The sequence below is a fragment of the Pongo abelii genome, chromosome 4 (genome assembly GCF_028885655.2).
Source record: "Pongo abelii isolate AG06213 chromosome 4, NHGRI_mPonAbe1-v2.0_pri, whole genome shotgun sequence".
NCBI lineage: Eukaryota > Metazoa > Chordata > Mammalia > Primates > Hominidae > Pongo > Pongo abelii.
In genome coordinates, this window is record NC_071989.2 from 78224185 (window position 1) to 78243610 (window position 19426).

The 19426-nt window shown below is 40.5% G+C and overlaps 1 long non-coding RNA gene across 2 annotated transcripts in view; it reads left to right on the forward strand.

Moving 5' to 3' along the window:
- Positions 1-799: 799 nt before the first annotated feature.
- LOC134761486 (uncharacterized) overlaps positions 800-19426 on the forward strand; it is a 34333-nt gene continuing 15706 nt past the window's right edge. Inside the window, exons 1-3 of one of the 2 annotated variants that reach the window (XR_010140158.1) lie at positions 811-938; positions 1376-1443; positions 3510-3609. This is a non-coding gene — a long non-coding RNA (uncharacterized LOC134761486). Of the gene's footprint in view, positions 939-1375; positions 1444-3509; positions 3610-19426 lie in introns of both variants that reach the window. The other variant, XR_010140159.1, reaches the window with a different exon arrangement.

Consider the following 19426-nt stretch of genomic DNA (forward strand, 5'->3'; position numbering starts at 1 on the left):
AGTGGAAACTCCGTCTCAAAAAAAAAAGAACAGAATCAGAAAAACATGACTAGGCCCCTAATTAAACATGGTGGGGTTTATTTCTTTCTTGTTTTATTTCTTCTGTCCTCCCAAACCTATCAAAATGATAATAGATTAACTTTTGACAAAAGTAAAACTCAAAAAAAAAAGAGAATGAGAGAGGAGAAATAGAAGACAGGAGATGTGAGCAATAATTTGAAACACAGAAAGTGCATAGTAACTGATTTAGCAGAGCCTACCGTCAATGGGTCTGCAAAGAGGAATTCCAGTGAAAGTGAAGCCAATTCACTCCCAAGAACCCTGGAAAGACCTAGCACTAGGTTCTGTCCAGGTGCTGCAGAAAGGAGTGGTGAAGCACTGAGTGAAAAGTAATAGTGTGTGAAAGTATTCATACTAATAGAATGAGCTGCTTAGTGAGGGTGTGTTTTCATTCACTGAAGATGTTTGAGCAGAATTAAACACTAATCAAATATGTTATAAAAGTGATTCAAATGTTGGGCACAAACTTGACTCCAATGACTTTTAAAGCCCCATCACTCTGAAATCCTATGATTCTAGAATTCATAGTTACTTATAAAATTGTGTAGACAGGACTTCAACAGGTTTTAGGTACTTCCGGATGTATTTTTATCAGTGTCCAATAGGTGGCGCTGTGGTATAAGATGAGATTCAGCAAATGGCTGCCCTTACTGGATTCTCCTGTGCCCTACCGAGTGTCTAATAACAAGTAACAGCTAGAATGTTTGATTTTTTTTAAATCGGAAATCTAAACCCAGAGATTCAGAACACCTAGGTTTCATAGTTCTTGTGGCGCATGAGCCTTTGTGTGATTTAGTTTGTCATCCTTCTCTGTCCTTCCGTCTTTTTCCTATCCAAGTTGTGGCACTTCAATGTGTTTGTCGTTCTCGGACAGCAAAGTAAGTCAAACGCGAAACAACTCCTCCTTCACATCCCGGATGTCCTGCCTCATTGCGTGTACCCTTTATGTCAGGGGTCTGAGTGTGTGGGGCTCTACAAGCGTTATCTCCCTTGATTTAAAAAATAATAATAAATAAAAACAAGACAAAACAAAGAACTTATTGTTCCAGCACAAGTTTAGATCAGTATCGATCAGGAATACGATTGTCTCCGGCTGTCCTCCCTTTTCTGCTGATTAGGAGATTCATGCTTCGCTTGTTTTTGTTGTTTTTGTTTTCCTTTTGATTTATTAAATGAATTCCTTCATATCATAGCCAAGTCCAATACACTCTGCTTCCTAAAAGCTAATTACTTGATATCTAGCTGTTCTTGACAAATTTTGCCACTCATCAAAGTTGTAAAACTTGGTTTCTTTATTTCCCTTTATCCGCTTCAGATTTACAAGGTTCCTGGGGAATTTCTGATCCTCATCAAGTAATGTCTCCATCAACTCCACATATTCAGGTAATTCTACTCCCACATTCAAGACTCAAATCCAGGAAAATTTCCTAACATGAGGCATCTGTAAAGCTGTCCAATTCACCCTCTTGGCATAACCTGTCCCGCAGGGTTTTTCAACTTAATGATTTTTTTTTTTTTTTCATTTTGGCTAAATGCCATTAGTCCACCCAGAAAGCAAGACTGGCTTTTTTTTTTTTTTTTTTAAACGGAGGTTTCACTCTTGTCGCCCAGGCTGGAGTGCAGTGGCACCATCTCAGCTCGCTGCAACCTCCGCCTTCCGGGTTCAAGCAATTCTCCTCCCTCAGCCTCCCAAGTAGCTGAGATTACAGGCACGTGCCACCACTCATAGCTAATTTTTGTATTTTTAGTAAAGACGGGGTTTCACCATGTTGCGTGTTGGCCAGGCTGGTCTGAAACTCCTGACCTCAAGTGATCTGCCTGCCTCAGCCTCCCAAAGTGCTGGGATTACAGACGTGAGCCATTGCACCAGCCAAGACTGCCTTTTTTAAATACTTGAGTCTAGTCTAACTGACAAGAAATGTTAGTGAGTTGAGTTGGGGGGAAAGGGCCCATACTCACAATGCAAAACAGTAACAAACCCCAAACAACAATAGCAACAACAACAAAAAACCATCATTCTTTCCATGACCAGATTTTCAATAGTAATTGCATCTTTGCACCTTGTGTAAGTACACATCCTAGCAGCCTTGCTCAGTTATATATCTGATTGGCTCTGGTTGTTTTGCTTGGTTTTCTAAAATGTCCTCTGTACTAATCTGATCTGAACTCATATTTTCCATCAGTTCTATACCAACTTTCTAGACTTGATCTTTCTCTCGTTCTCTGGAAAGAACAGAAATATTTAGAGCAGTTAATAAGCACTTGTGGAAATCTCTCTGAGTTGTTTGTCTCACAGAAGGAAGAGTTACACCTGGCTAATTAGTCCTCCAACTACATTGTTTCTATAGTTTCAAAACGTTCTCACATTTCCAACATCATTGGTGTAAGTGAACACCCACCCACCCCAAATCACAAAATAAAAAACTTTCAAAGGAATATTACGCATTTGTCATACAGATTCTCATATGTTTATTTTAAATTTATTATGTTCATAACATATTTAGTCTGTTAAGTAGCTTATAAGGTTGGGTTGGAAGTAGTGCTCTTAGTGGTCCTTGTAATCTCCTATCAGGCAAATTGCAGAGCCTATTGAAAAGGAAAGATTTTCAACTTTGTGGGTTCAAATTCTACATACAAGCCCCTACTCAAGCCACATTCATTTATGTTGTGATGAAGCTGTGTACTTGGAGACCCTGGAACTGCCCAATGGGTTCACCTTGCCCGCTGCCTAGACAGAGCGAATTTATCAAGACAGGGGAATTGCAGTAGAGAAAGAGTAATTCACACAGAGCCGGCTGTGCAGGACACCAGAGTTTTATTATTACTCAAATCAGTCGCCGTGAGCATTCGGGTATCAGAGTTTTTAAGGACAGCTTAGTGAGTTGGGGGAAGCCAGTGAGCCAGGAGTGCTGATTGGTTAAGTAGGAGATGAAATCATAGGGCACTGAAGCTGTCCTCTTGCGCTGAGTCAGTTCCTGGGTGGGGGCCACAAGATCAGATGAACCAGTTTATCGATCTCGGTGGTTCCAGCTGATCCATCAAGTGCAGGATCTGCAAAATGTCTCAAGCACTGGTCTTAGGATCAGTTTAGGAAGGATCAGAATCTTGTAGCCTCCAGCTGCATGACTCCAAAACCATAATTTCTAATCTTGTGGCTCATTTCTTAGTCCTACAGAGGCAGTCTAGTCCCCACACAAGAAAGAGTTTTGTTTTGGGAAAGGGCTATTATTGTCTTTGTTTTAAACTATAAGTTCCTCCCAAAGTTAGTTCAGCCTATGCCCAGGAGGGAGAAAGGACAGCTTAAAGGTTAGAACCAAGATAGAGCCAGTTAGATCTCTTTCACTGTCTGTCATAATTTTGCAAAGGCAGTTTCAAACCTAAGGATGAGGCACACCAGTGTCTCTGTAACTCAAGCATCTTAAACATAGATGTGGTTTGCCTCCCACCAGGACAAAGGAGAAGCTTTCTAAAGCTGATGAAAGAGCTGCTCAAGAGAGCATACAAGTGCAGTGGCTCACACCTGTAATCCCAGCACTTTGGAAGGCCAAGGTGAGCAGATCACTTGAGGTCAGGAGTTTGAGACCAGCCTGGCCAACATAGTAAAACCCCGTCTCCACTAAAAATACAAAATTAGTCGGGCCTAGTGGCACATGCCTGCAATCCGAGGGAGGCCTAAGGCAGGAGAATCACTTGAAGCCAGGAGACAGAGGTTGCTTGCCCCGGGAGACAGAGGTTTCAGTGAGCCAAGATCATGCCACACTGCACTCTAGCCTGGGCGACAAGAGTGAAACTCTATCTCAAAAAAAAAAAAACATACAAGTTTTTGGTTTCTAAAGCAAAACAATAATAATCAACTTGAGCCTATACTTGCTTCAAGAAAATTTTCAGTGAGATTTAAAACAAATAACAGCCACAAAAAAAAAAAAAAAAAAAAAAAAAAAAAAAAAAAAACCCTGACTAGGCGTCTATGAGATTATACCAGCTAAAGTATGCCTTAGCTCAGGCTGCCATAGCAAAATATCATAGGCTGAAGAGAAACAATGGAAATCTACTCTCTCGCAGTTCTGGACACAGTTCCCAGAACTGGAAGGTGCAATGCTGCCGTAGCAACAAATAAACCCAGGTTACCATGCTGACTCTTCAGCTGCTGTGTTCATTGACCCACTACCATCATGGTGACTCAGCAACTTTCTTTCTCTGCTCCTCCAGCTCCACTGCTACCAACCTCTTTGATATCAACTTTGAGTATCTTTTCTCTACCTCACAACCAATATAACTTCTGCTAGTCCATGGCTTTTACAGCCTGTTGCATTTGTGTACTGCATCTCTGGAGAGCCCAGATCTGCTTCCATTACCAATTGTCTGCCTCTTGTCCTTTATTGATCGCCAGTACAAATTCTTAAGAGAGAAAACCTGATTGAGTTAGCAAGTAACTATAGGCTTCCTCACAGGCCTCCAGCCCAGTGGTTCTCAAATGTGAGCATGGAATCACCTGGAAGGCTTCTTAAAACACAGATTGCTGCCAGGAGTGGTGGCTCACGCCTGTAATTCCAGCACTTTGGGAGGCCAAGGCAGGCAGATCACTTGAGGTCAGGAGTTCGAGACCAGCCTGGCCAAGATGGTGAAATCCCATCTTTACTAAAAATACAAAAATTAGCCAGGCATGGTGGTGCGCACCTATAATCCCAGCTACTCGGGAGGCTGATCAGGAGAATCGCTTGAACCTGGGAGGCAGAGGTTGCAGTGGGCCGAGATTGCACCATGGCAGCACTCCAGCCTGGATGACAGAGTGATTCTCTGTCTCAAGAAAAAAAAAAGAAAGAAAGAAAGAAAAAACACACAGATTGCTATGCACTACCCTCAGAAGTTCTAATTCAGCAGATCTCCAGCAGAGTCCGATCACCCATATTGCTATACATTTCCAGGTGATGCCGATGTTTCTGATCTTGAGACCACACTTTGAAAACCACTGCTCTAGCCTGTAGGTGAATGGTCCTCGGGTAAGATGTCCATCAGCCGTAGGCCGGGGAATATGTGATGTGGTTGTGGATGTGGCCACCTATGGATAAGGATAATAAGCCTTCCAGGGGATTCCATGCTCACATTTGAGAATCACTGGGCTGGAGGCCTGTGAGGAAGCCTATAGTTACTTGCTAACTCAATCAGGTTTTCTCTGTCAAGAATTTGCACTGGTGATCAATAAAAGACAAGAGGCAGGAATTGGTAATAGAAGCAGATCTGGGCTCTCCAGAGATACAGCCAACAAATCCAAGAGGCTGTAGAAGTGTCCATTTCCCTCAACAAAAGGCTCTGGACATAAACATTTTAATATGGCCTGTGGACAGGCAAGCTGTTGTCTGACATTTTCCCTATTCTGTCTTTTACTATGAGAGGTCCACCAGGCTTTCACTGAGTGCCTACTACATGCCAAGCTTTCATTGTGCTAAGCATTGGAGATATAAAACTCAGCCATTTTAACTTGTAATCACGGAGGACTTAGCTAGATAAATTTTAATGACTTGTAAAAATTAAGATAAATGTTTTGGTTCCCTTTTAAATAGAAAGACACATCAAAAGATAACTACAGAAATTCTCAAAAGTTTCCACTCAAATCGTGTTGTGATAAAAATAGAAGTGTGAGGGGTGCATAAGTAAGAAAAGCACATTCAAAAAATAATTCAGTTAAAAGAATTAGTTATGAACTACTCAGAATGTTTAACACAGAGCAAACCAACGTATATTATGTTGAAAATAAACTAGCCTCGGTGCTCTCAAAATCCAGATTCATGCAAAGAAGTAAAACCAGCATTTCTGAAAAGGAAGAGGTATTCAGCAGATCTGCTAGAGGCAGGAAATAAGCCAAATGTATACTGAATTTTTAGTAAAGGCTAAAAACCTGCTTCCATCCCTAAGTCATTCAGGTTCCATTGCACACCCTTCCCATCTCTGAATTTTGGCGTTTGCCCTACCTAAATTCAGGGTGGATTGTGTTGTATTATATCGTCCTCTAGTGGTTTCAAAAATTTCTTGTCTCCCTTCTCTACAGGCAGTGCCTATCACAGGGCCACACAGATACTTGATGTGAATGAATGTTAAATGGACTGATGGATGACATAGGTCCTACATCCTACTCGATGACTGAGATTGGGTGACACAACCTATGTCAGCTTCACTAGGAGAATGAGCATACAAGTATTTTAGGCTCAAGCTACTTATGCCATCATTGATTGTTCTTAAAAATAGACAACGAGCCCGGGTGCAGTGGCTCACACCAGTAATCCCAGCACTTTGGGAGGCCTAGGCAGGCGTATCACCTGAGGTCAGGAGTTCAAGACCAGCCTGGCCAACATGGTGAAACCCCGTCTCTATTAAAAATACAAAAAAATTATCTGGGCATGGTGGCAGTTGCCTGTAATCCCAGCTACTCAGGAGGCTGAGGCAGGAGAATTGCTTGACCTGGAAGGCAGATGTTGCAGTGAGCTGAGATCACGCCACTGCACTCCAGCCTGGGCAACAAGAATGAAACTCCATCTTAAAAATATAAATATATATATATATTCTGTGAGCTAATTGTTGTTGTTGTTGTTGCCAGCTTGGTATATTATGCTTTTTGGTTTAGGTGTTTTTTGTGTGTGGATTTTTTTTTCACTTTATGTATTTGTTCAACAAGTGTTTATTGCTTCCACTATGTGCAAGGGACCCTGATGGTGAGTTTGGGGAGCAACTGAGGTGCAAACGGGATATATCCTTGCCCTCAAAGTGCTTACAGCATAGGAAGAAACCAGAGTAAACACAGATTCCACTCCAGCAATGTTTCAGGGTGCCCCAAGAGAGTAATGGTTTTAAAAGTTCAGAGAAGGGAGAGGTTGCCTCTGAAATAATTATCTCTGGACATATGACACCTGTCTCTCTTTCCTAAATGAAGACCACTCAACAGCAAACAAATCACAGGATGTCAGCATGACAGAGCTGATGTCATAGTCTACACTGAAGCTGTAACTAAGTTCAAGAGTCCATTCCTGTTCTTCAAGTAACAAAAATGCTACTAGATTTCAACACAGAAATAATATTCACTCAGTATTTACTGACTTTAAAATACCTTACCAGTTACCATGAGGAAAGAAGAAAAATAGCTAAGATATTGACTCTGACATGAAGGAAATTATTACATAGTGGGAGAAAGTTGCTTAGGATTAGTAATTAAGCAATGTATCAGAACTGAGATCTTATGATTCTCCAATTTAAACTCAGCTATTTGTTAAAGTTTATTGAAATAATTTATAACATATCTAGGTGTTAGTATTGGAACTGGAGGTAGAAAAAAGTTTTATCTTCTTTGCTGGAAAGAAATTTGCAAAACGTTTGTTGATAAAGGAATGGTATAGGCAGAATATAAAGTTTTCCTACAAGTTGGTAATAAAAAGACAAACCACCTAATCAAAAGTTAGATGAAATACTCAAACAGACATTTCTCAAAAGAAGACATAAAAAGGTGAGCACGTTTTCATGTGCTTATTGGCCATTTCTATTAGTCATCAGGGAAATGCAAAGTAAATGAGATACCACTATCCACCTATCAGAATGGCTTACAATTAAAAAGATTGATAGCACCAGCTGTGATGCAGATATAGAAAGTCAGAACTCTCAGACATTGTTGGTAGGCTTGTAAAATGATATGACTATTTTGGGAAAAGGCCTGACATGTTCTTATAAAGCTAAACAGACACCTACGCTGTGATGTCACAATTCTACTCCTAGATATTTAACAAAGGAAAAAAAATACTGTCTAGCCAAATGTGGTGGCTCCTGCCTGTAACCCCAGCTACTTGGGCACCTGAGGCAGGAGGATCCCTGGAGGCCAGGTGTTTAACAGCCTGGGCAACATAGCAAGACCCTATCTCTACAAAAAAAAAATGTTTAATTAGCTGGATGTAGTGGTGCACACCTGCAGTCCTAGATATTCAAGTGGCTGAGGCAGGAGGACTGCTTGAGCCCAGGAGTTCAAGGTCATAGTGAGCTATGATTATGCTACTGCACTCCCGCCTGGATGACAGAGAGTGACCTCATTTCTTTTTTTTTTTTTTTCTTCTGTAAATTATGAATAACCTTGGAAGAGACCTTGTTTATTTAAAAAAAAAAAAAAAAGCCTGTCTTTCCCCTAAACTGTATTCATCAATAAGGGAATAATAAACTGTGCTACATTTACACAGTAAAGAAACAGTAACAAAATACACATCAACAAAAAATAGTAAACTATTGATATAGCAGCATATAGCAGCAACATTGATACATCCCAAAAACATTATGTTGAGTGAAATGAGTCTTACTCAAAAGAGAACACATTATAAGATTCCGTTTATATGAACTTCTAGGACAGTCAAATCTACTCTGTGGTAGAAGAAAAAATGAAAACAGTTGTTTCTTCTTTTGGGTGAGTGCTATCACCTGAATGTGTGTGTTCCCTCAAAATTCATATGTTGAAACCTAATCACCAACGCAATAGTATTAAGAGATGGGGTCTTTGGAAGGTGAGTAGGACAGGAAGGAGGAGCCCTCATCAATAGGATTTGGGCTCTTAGAAAAGAGACCCAGCCTGGCATTGTGGCTCATGCCTGTAATCCTAAAACTTTGGGAGACATGGATCACTTGAGCTCAGGAGTTCGAGACCAGCCTGGGCAACATGACGAAACCCCATCTCTACAAAAAAGTACAAAAATTAGCCAGGTGTGGTGGTGTGCTCCTGTAGTCCCAGCTACTTGGGGACTAGGGCAGGAGAATAGCTTGAACCTGGGAGGTCAAGGCTGCAGTGAGCTGAGATCATGCCACTGCACTCCAGCCTGGGTGACAAAGTGAGACCCTGTCTCAAAAAAAAGAGAGACCCAAGAGAGCTGCCTTGCCCCTTCCACCATGTGAGGTTGCAACAAGAAGTGCCATCTAAGAACCAGGAATCAGGCCCTCATCAGTCACTGAATCTGCCAGAGCCTTGATCTTGGACTTCCCAGCCTCCAGAACTATAAGGGACAAATTTCTGTTGTTTATAAACCTCTAGTTTGTGATATTTTGTTATAGCAGCCTGAATGCACAAGGACAGTAGGGGTGGAGATTGACTGAGATGGGACATGAAGGAACTTTTTGAGTTGATGATAATGTCCCATGTCTTGCTGGGAGTTTGGTTACAAATATATATGTATTTGTCAAAACTTGATAAATGTACACATAAGATAGTGTATTTCATTTTAGATAAATTTTATATCAAAAGAAAAATCTACAAATATTAAACTTCACTTAGTAGTATACATGCTGAAGTATTTAGGGAAAGTGTATTGATATCTACAATTAACTCTGAAATGCATCAGAAAATATAACGGAGTGCTGTGAGTGGGGCTTGTGGGTTAAAAATATACATGATGGAACAATTAATGAGTAGATGAACAGACATGACCAAACAAGCATGATACTATGTTAATAGAATCTGTGTCCTGGGTATGTAGATGGATGTTCATTGTAATTCATCATAAAATTGTAAAATTCTTTTTACTTTGCTGTAGGTTTGGAAATTTTTATAACAAAATGTTGAAAATATATATATAATCAATAGACTTCAAAGTGGAGCATAACGGTATAAATACTGAAATAAGTGTGTCTACAAAAATTTATTTATTTATTTATTTCGAAACAGAGTCTTGCTCTGTGGCCCGGATTGGAGTGCAGTGGCATGATCTTGGCTCACTGCAACCTCCGCCTCCTGGGTTCAAGCAACTTTCCTGCCTCAGCCTCCCAAATAGGTGGGATCACAGGCTCACGCCACCATGTCCGGCTAGTTTTTGTATTTTTTGTAGAGACAGTGTTTCACCATGTTGGCCAGGCTAGTCTTAAACTCCTGACCTCAGGTAATCAACCCGCCTCAGCCTCCCAAAGTGCTGTGATTACAGGCATGAGCCACTGTGCCTGGCCTACAGAAATATTTTTAAAATATGGTTGTAGTCAGCATTATTACCATGATATTCTACTTTTTAAAAAATCTGTCATTATTTTACACTGTTCTATGTTTGTTCATTGTCTTTATATTTATCCTTTTAAATGACTGCATAGTTATACACCAATGTCACTATGCCAAAATCAACTTAACTATGCCTCTACAGTAGATGTTCACTATAGCAGAGGCAGGAGGAAAAGCCCTAGAATAGAGGCCAGATGTTTGGGGTTCCGGTCCTCCTCATCTCAGTCTCTGCTGGTTACTCTCTGTCTGATCCTTGCTGGGCAGGTTCTCTATCTCACCTGTCCTCAGTCTTTTCCTGTGTTAACTGAGGTACCAAGATTAAAAGAAATCTACAGCCCCTGCCAGCTCTGCACTTGGTGCTTTTATAAGGGTGATTTGTAGTTTTTACTTTGTTATGAATAAAACCATTATGAATAATTTTAGAGAGTTACTTGTCAAATTGTAAAAATAATAATATTGGCTGAGTGACATAAGATTCAGAAAAATAAGAAAATGTTTAAAAACTTAAAACAAAAAAAACTAATCACCCATAAGCACTCTACCCAAAGATTATAATTGTCAACATTCCAGTGTATCTTCTTCTACATTAGATTTGCAGTGAGCCATGATTGCACCACTGCACTCCACTGTATGTATTTTCAAACACACAGCAAAGTTCAAAGAACTTTAGAATGAATTACAATGGGGCCGGGTGCGGTGGCTCATGCCTGTAATCCCAGCACTTTGGGAGGCCGAGGAGGGTGGATCATGAGGTCAGGAGTACAAGACCAGCCTGGCCAACATGGTGGCACCCTGTCTCTACTAAAAATATTTTTTAAAAAAATTAGCTAGGCCTGGTGGCGTGCACCTGTAATCCCAGCTACTCGGGAGGCTGAGGCACGAGAATCGCTTGAATCCTGGAGGTGGAGGTTGCAGTGAGCCAAGATCGCGCCTCTGCACTCCAGCCTGGGCAACAGAGCAAGACTCCATCTCAGGGAAAAAAAAAAGAATGAATTACAATAAACATCCATCCACATACCCATGACCTAGATTCTATTAACATAATATTATACTTGTTTTGTCATATCTGTTCATCTACCCATTAATGGCTCCATCATATATATTTTTAACCCAGAAGCCCCACTCACACTGCTACATATTTTTGATGCATTTTAATTTTTGTTTTTCTTTTTGAGACAGGGTCTCATTCTGTCACGGAGGCTGGAGTGCAATGATGCAATAATGGCTCACTGCAGCCTCGAACTCCCGGGCTCAGGTGATCCTCCCACCTCAGCTTCCCAAGTAGCTTGGACTACACTTAGGTGCCACCATACCTGGCTAACTTTTTTTATTTTTTGTAGAGACAGGGATCTCACTCTGTTGCCCAGGCTGATCTTGAACTCTTGGCATCAGTGATCATCCTGCCTTGGCCTCCCAAAGTGTTGGGATTTACAGGTGTGAGCAACTGTGCCCAGCCTGATTTGTCAATTTTTTAATGTGTTAGTTTGAAATTTCTTAGAAAAAATACCTTACACAGGTTGGGTTCTCCAGGAGCACAGTGATTTGGGATCTGCATGCAATATATTTATTCAAAATCAACACCCATAGAAGGAAGGGAGAAGGAAGCAAGATTGGGCAGATGGAAAAGTGGAATGCCAATGCAGGCCTGGTGAAGTCTCAGCCACAGGATGTGCTATGGAGTATGTATGATGGAACAGAATTGCTGTGCATTAAGACAAAATAACCAGGCCTTGTAACATGGCTTCAATCAGTCATTGGTTGTGGGCTACCCCAGGAAGCTGAGGCAAGCCCTGAAGAAGGTGACAGTTGGGGGCTGTGAGCTAACAACCAGACAAGCTCCCCCTGGAAGTGGGATCCATGACACACATCTCTGTGTCCACCATGGCATATTTTGTTTTGATTTGCATTTCTTTCACTATTAGTGAAGTTTTAAAATATTTATAGATTAAAATGCATATTGAATCATGCTTTAAAACACTTTCAATCTAATGTACAACCCCTTCCCCAACAAGGGGCTGTTGAATTATTCCATTCCTTGAAGTGCCTTCAAGCCCTAGTGCAGTTTAGGCAGCAAAGATAGTGATGAGGTTGGATAGGGAGGGAAGGATTGAACCCAATTGAGGAGAGAGGTTGGAACTTTATGTACTGGCAATAAGACAGTCACCTAATGTCGCTGAATAGGGGGATGTCATGATGAAATTCTGGCCTATCACAGTGATTCTAGCAAAAGATGTCAGCACCACAATCCAGCCCTAAACAACACTCAGACAACTCTTCTTGAGCAAGACTTGACCTTTCTGACTTTCTGAGAGTTTGACCTTTCAGAGTTCTTCCATATCCAATTCTCACTGGAAAACCACCCAACCATGGTGAATAAGTTAAGGTTAAAGATTATGGTAAGCAGCGCTGGGCACAGTGGCTCACGCCTGTAATCCCAGCACTTTGGGAGGCTAAGGCAGGCGGACCACGAGGTCAGGAGTTCAAGACCAGCCTTACCAAAATGGTGAAACCCCATCTCTAGTAAAAATACAAAAATTAGCCGGGTGTGATGACGGGCACCTGTAATCCCAGCTACTCAGGAGGCTGAGGCAGGAGAATCACTTGAACCCGGGAGGCGGAGGCTGCAGTGAGCCAAGATCGTGCCATTGCACTCCAGCCTGGGTGCCAGAGTGAGACTCCGTCTCAAAAAAAAAAAAAAAAAAAAAAAAAGATTATGGTAAGCAGCAACAAGTGATGGATCAGAAAATAAATAAGACATGTCTGGGCGTGGCGGCCCACACCTGTAACCCCAGCACTTTGAGAGACCAAGGCAGGCCAATTACCTGAAGTCAGGAGTTCCAGACCACCCTGGCCAACATGGCAAAACCCTGTCTCTACTAAAAATACAAAAATTAGCTGGGCGTGGTGGCAGGTGCCTGTAATCCCAGCTATTCAGGAGGCTGAGGCAGGAGAATCACTTGAATCTGGGAGGCAGAAGTTTCAGTGAACCAAGATCTCAGCATTGCACTCAAGCCTGGGCAATAGAGCAAGACTGTCTCAAAAAAAAAAAAAAGAGAAAAGAAAGAAAAAGGAAAAAGAAGAAAACAGTGTAGAAGCTATACCTGAACATGGTCCAGGCAAGAGCCCCACAGCTGGAATTAGAGTCTAAGGAGGCCGAGTGCAGTGGCTCATGCCTGTAATCCCAGCACTCTGGGAGGCCAAGGCAGGCAGATCACCTGAGGTCAGGAGTTTGAGACCAGCCTGGCCAACATGGCGAAACCCCATCTCTACAAAAATACAAAAATTAGCTGGGCATGATGGCAGGTGCCTGTAATCTCAGCTACTCGGGAGACTGAGGCGGGAGAATCACTTGAACCCAGGAGGTGGAGATTGCAGTGAGCCAAGATTGTGCCATTGCACTCCAGCCTGGGCGACTGAGCAAGACTCTGTCTCAAAAAAAAAAAAAAGTTGTTAATTGTTATAAGTACATAATAGGTATATATTTTTATGGGGTGCATAAGATATTTTGATACAGCATACAATGAGTAATAATCACATTAAAGTAAATGGAGTATCCATCAGCTTGAACATTTATCATTTCTGTATGTTACAAACATTTCAATTATAGCTTTTTAGTTATTTTATTTTATTTTTATGTACTTTTTTTTTTTTTTTTTGAAACGGAGTTTCACTCTTTTTGCCCAGGCTGGAGTGCAATGGCTCGATCTCAGCTCATTGCAACTCCCACCTTCCAGGTTCAAGCAATTCTCCTGCCTCAGCCTCCCGAGTAGCTGGGGGTATAGGCAAGCACCACCACTCCCGGCTAATTTTTTTGTATTTTTAGTAGAGACGGGGTTTCACTATGTTGGTCAGGCTGGTCACAAACTCCTGATCTCAGGTGATCTACCCGCCTCAGCCTCCTAAAGTGCTGGGATTACAGGCTTGAGCCACCGCATCTGGCCCAGTTTTTAGTTATTTAAAATGTACAGGCTGGGCACGGTGGCTCATGCCTGTAATCCCAGCATTTTGGGAGGCTGAGGCAGGTGGATCACCTGTGGTCAGGAGTTTGAGACCAGCCTGACCAACATGGCAAAACCCCGTCTCCACTAAAAATACAAAATTATCCGGGTATGGTGGTACACACCTGTAATCCCAGCTACTCAGGAGGCTGAGGCAGGAGAATCGCCTGAACCCAGGAGAAGGAGGTTGCAGTGAGCCGAGATTGCACCATTGCACTCCAGCCTGGGCAACAAGAGTGAAACTCCATCTCAAAAAAAGTACAATAAATTATTGCTGACTATAGACACCCTGTTGTGCTATCAAATACTAAATATTATATTCATTCTATGTAACTGTATTTTTGTGCCCACTAACCATCTCCACTTCTGCCCACTCCCAACTATCCTTCCCACCCTCTGGTAACCATCCTTCTACTCTCAGTCTCCATGAGTTCAATTTTTTAAATTTTGAGCTCCCACAATTAAGTGAGAACTTGCAAAGTTTGTCTGTCTGTTCCTGGCTTATTTCACTTAAGATAATGTCCTCCAGTTCCATCCATGTTGTTGCAAATGACTAGATCTCATTCTTTTATATGGCTAAATAGTACTCCATTGTGGCCGGGTGCGGTGGCTCACACCTGTAATCCCAGCACTTTGGGAGGCCAAGGCAGGTGGATCACGAGATCAGGAGTTCAAGACCAGCCTGGCGAAGATGGTGAAACCCCGTCTCCACTAAAAATACAAAAAATTAGCCAGGCGTGGTGGTGGGCACCTGTAATCACAGCTACTCAGGAGGCTAAGGCAGAGAATTGCTTGAACCCGGGAGGCGGAGGTTGCAGTGAGCCGAGATCATGCCACTGCACTCCACCCTGGGTGACAGAATGCGACTCTATCTAAAAAAAAAAAAAAAAAAAGGAGGCCGTGCAGTGGTTCACCCCTGTAATCCCAGCACTTTGGGAGGCCAAGGCAGGCATATCACGAGGCCAACAAGGTGAAACCCCGTCTCTACTAAAAATCCAAAAATCAGCTGGGCTTGGTGGCGTGCCCTGGAGTCCCAGCTACTTGGGAGGCTGAGGCAGGAGAATCGCTTGAACCCAGGAGGCAGAGGTTGCAGTGAGTCGAGATCATGCCACTGCACTCCAGCCTCAGTGACAGAGCAAGACTCTCTCTCAAAAAAAAAAAGTACTCCATTGTATATATGTACCACATTTTCTTTATCCATTCATCCATTGATGAACACAGGTTGCTTCCAAATCTTGGCTATTGTAAACAGTGCTGCAATAAACATGGAGTGCAGATACCTCCTCAACATGCTGATTTCATTTCCTTTGGATAAATACCCAGTAGTGGGATTCTTGGATCATATGGTACCTCTATTTTTAGTTTTTCGTTGAACCTCCAAACTCTTCTCCATAATAGCTGCACTAATTTACATTCCCACCAAGAGTTCCTTTTTTTCACATTCTCACCAGCATTCATTATTGCCTGTATATTGCTTAAATACAATTTTTACTGGGGTGAGATGATATCTCATCATAGTTTTGATTTGCATCTCTTTGATGCTCAGTGATGTTGAGAACCTTCTCATATACCCGTTTGCCATTTGTATGTCTTCTTTTGAGAAATGTCTATTCAGATCTTTTGCCCTTTTTTAATCAGATTAATAGATTTTTTTCATGTAGAGTTGTTTGAGCTCCTCATATATTCTGGTTATTAATGCCTTGTCAGATGGATAGTTTGCAAATATTTTCTCCCATTCTGTGGGTTGTCTCTTCACTTTGTTGATTGTTTCCTTTGCTGTGCAAAAGTTTTTAACTTGATGTGATCCCATTTGTCCAGTTTGGCTTTGGTTGCCCCTTGCTTTGGGATATTGCTCAAGAAAGCTGTGCTCAGACCAATGTCCTGCAGTTTCCCTGATGTTTTCTTTTAGTAGTTTCATCATTTGAAGTCTTAGATTTAGGTCTTTAATCCATTTTGATTTTATTTTTTTATATGGTAAGAGATAGGGGTCTAGTTTCATTCTTCTGCATATGGATATCCAGTTTGCCCAGCATCATTTATTAAAAAGACTGTCCTTTTGCCAACATATGGTCTTGGCACCTTTGTCAAAAAAGAGTTCACTGTAGATGCAGGGATTTGTTTCTGAGTTATTTATTCTGTTCCATTGGTCGTGTGTCTGTTTTTATACAACTGCCATGCTGTTTTTATTACTGTAGCTCTGTAGTATAATTTGAAGTCAGATAATGTGAGTCTTCCAGTTTTTCTCAGGATGGCTTTGGCTATTCTGGGTCTTTTGAGGTTCCACATAAATTTTAGGATTAATTTTTCTATTTCTGTGAAGAATGTCATTGGTATTTTGATAGAGATTATATCAAATCTGAGGATTGCTTTGGGTAGTATGAATGTTTTAACCATATTGATTCTTCCAATTCATGAATGTGGAATGTCGTTCCATTTTTTTGTGTCCTGTTCAATTTCTTGCAACAATGTATTATAGTTTTCATTGTAGACATCTTTCTCTGCTTTCATTAAGTTTATGTGTAGGCATCTTATTTTATTTTTAGCTATTGTAAATGGGATTAATTCTTGATTTCTTTTTCAGATTGTCCACTGTTCACATATAGAAGTCCTACTGATTTTTGTGTTGATTTTGTATCCTACAATTTTACTAAATTTATTAGTTCTAATAGTTTAGTGGTGAAGTCTTTAGGTTTTTCCAAATATAAGATTATCTCAGCAAACAAGGATAATTTGACTTCTTCCTTTCCAATTTGGATGCCTTTTATTTCTCTTATCTGACTGCTATAGGTAGGACTTCCAGTACTATGTTAAATAACAGTAGTGAAAGTGGGTACACTGGTCTTATTCCAGATCTTAGAGGAAAGGCTTTCGGTTTTTGCCTGTTCAGTATGATACTAGCTACGGGTCTGTCATATATGGCTTTTACTGTGTTAAGGTATCTTCCTTCTATTCCCAGTTTTTTCTTTTTCTTAGGGATGTTAGATTTTATCAAATGCATTTTCCAGCATCAATGGAAATGATCATATGGTTTTTATCTTTAATTCTGTTGATATGATATATCACATCGATTGATTTGCATATGTTGAATCATCCTTGCTCTCTAGAATAAATCCCACTTGGTCATGATAAATGATCTTTTAAATGCATTGTTGAATTTAATTTGCTGGTATTTTGTTGAGGGTCTTTATATCAATGTTCATCAAGGATATTGGACTGTAGTTTTCTTTTTTTGATGCATCTTTGTCTGATGTTGGTATCGGGGTAATACCAGCCTCATAGGATGAGTATGGACTTATTTTCTCCTCCTCTATTTTTCAGAATAGCTTGAATAAGATTGGTATTAGTCCTTCTTTAAATGTTTGGTAAAATTCATCAGTCAAGCCATCAGGTCCCAGGTTTTTCTTTGCTGGGAAACTTTTTATTACGGCTTCAATCTCATTACTTGTTACTGGTCTCTTCATGTTTGAGATTTCTTCATAGTTCAGTCTTGGTAGGTTGTATGTATCTAGGAATTTATCCATTTCATCTAGGTTTTCCAATTTACTGGCGTATAGTTGCACATAACAGCCTCTAATGATCCTTTGAATTTCTGCAGTAATCCATTCTAATGTCTCCTTTTCATCTCCAATTTTATTTATTTGGGTCTTCTCTCTTTTTTTCTTAGTTAGTCTGGCTAACGGTTTGTCAATTTTCTTGATCTTTTCAAAAAACCAACTTTTTGTTTCATTGATCTTTTGTATTTTCTTCATTTCAATTTCATTTATTTCTGCTCTGATCTTTATTATTTATTTTCTTCTAAATCTTGGGTTTGGTTTGCTCTTGCTTTTCTAATTCTTTAAGACAGTGGTTCCCAACCTTTTTGGCACCAGGGACCAGTTTCATGGAAGACGATTTTTCCGTGGACAGCAGGGGTTGACGGGGGATGGTTTTAGGATGAAACTATTCCACCTCAGAACATCAGGCATTAGATTCTTATAAAAAGCACGCAACCTAGATCTCTTGAATGCACAGTTAACAGTAGGGTTCGTGCTCCTATGAGAAACTAATGCCACCACTGATCTGACAAGAGGTGGAACTCAGGTGGTAGTGTTCACTTACCCACCCGCCACTCACCTCCTGCTGTGCAGCCTGGTTCCTAACAGGCCATGGACCAGTACCAGTCCATGGCCAGGGGGTTGCGGATCCCTGCTTTAAGATGCATTATTTGGTTGTTTATTTGAAGTTTTGCTACTTTTTTATGTAGGTGCTCATTGCTATAAAGTTTTGTCTTAACACTGTACCCCATATGGTTTGCTATGCTGTGTTTCCATTTTCATTTGTTTCAAGAAATTTTTTATTTCTTCATTGACCCACTGGTCATTCAGGAGCATATTGTTTAATTTTCTTTCAAGTGTTTGTACAGTTTCCAAAGTTCCTCCTGTTATTGATTTCTAGTTTTATTCCACAGTGGTCAGAAAAGACACTTGATATGATTTCAATTTTTTTGATTTTTTGAGGACTTGTTTTGTGGCCTAACATATGGTTTATCCTTGAGAACAATCCATGTGCTGAGAAGAATATGTGTTCTGTAGCTATTGTAAGAAATGTTAGGTGAATATCTATTAAGTCCATTTGGTCTATAGTGCAGATTAAGTCTGATATTTGTTGATTTTCTGTCTGGATAATCTGTACAATGCTGAAAGTGGGGTGTTGAAGTCTCCAACTATTATTGTATTGGGGTCTATTTGACTCTCTAGCTCTTGTAATATTTGCTTGTTATATCTGGGTGCTCCAGTGTTGGATGCTTATATATTTGTAATTGTTATATGCTCTTGCTTAATTGACCCTTTGTCATTATATAATGACTTTCTTCATCTCTTTTTATAGTTTTGTCTGGAAATCTATTTTCTCTGATATAAATATAGCTACTCCTGCTTTTTTGGTTTCCATTTGCATAGAATACCTTTTTCTATCCCTTTATTTTCAGTCTATATGTGTCTTCTTAGGTGAAGTATGTTTCTTGTAGACCACAAATCATTGAGTCTTGTTTTTTTATCCATTCAGCCACTCTCTGTCTTTTGATTGGAGAGTTTAGTCCACTTACATTCAATGTTATTATTGATGAGTAAAGATTTACTCCTGCCATTTTGTTATTTGTTTTCTAGTTGTTTTGTGGTCTTCTCTCCCTTCTTTCTTTCCTTACCGTCCTCTTTTTAGTGAAGGTGATTTTTTCTGGTGATGTATCTTAATTTTTTCTTTTTACTTTCTGTGTATGCATTGTGTGTATGTATTTTTAATTTAAGGTTACCATGAGGCTTGCAAGTAATGTCTTATAACCCATTATTTTAAACTAATGGCAACTTAAAACTAATCGTGGCCAGGCGCAATG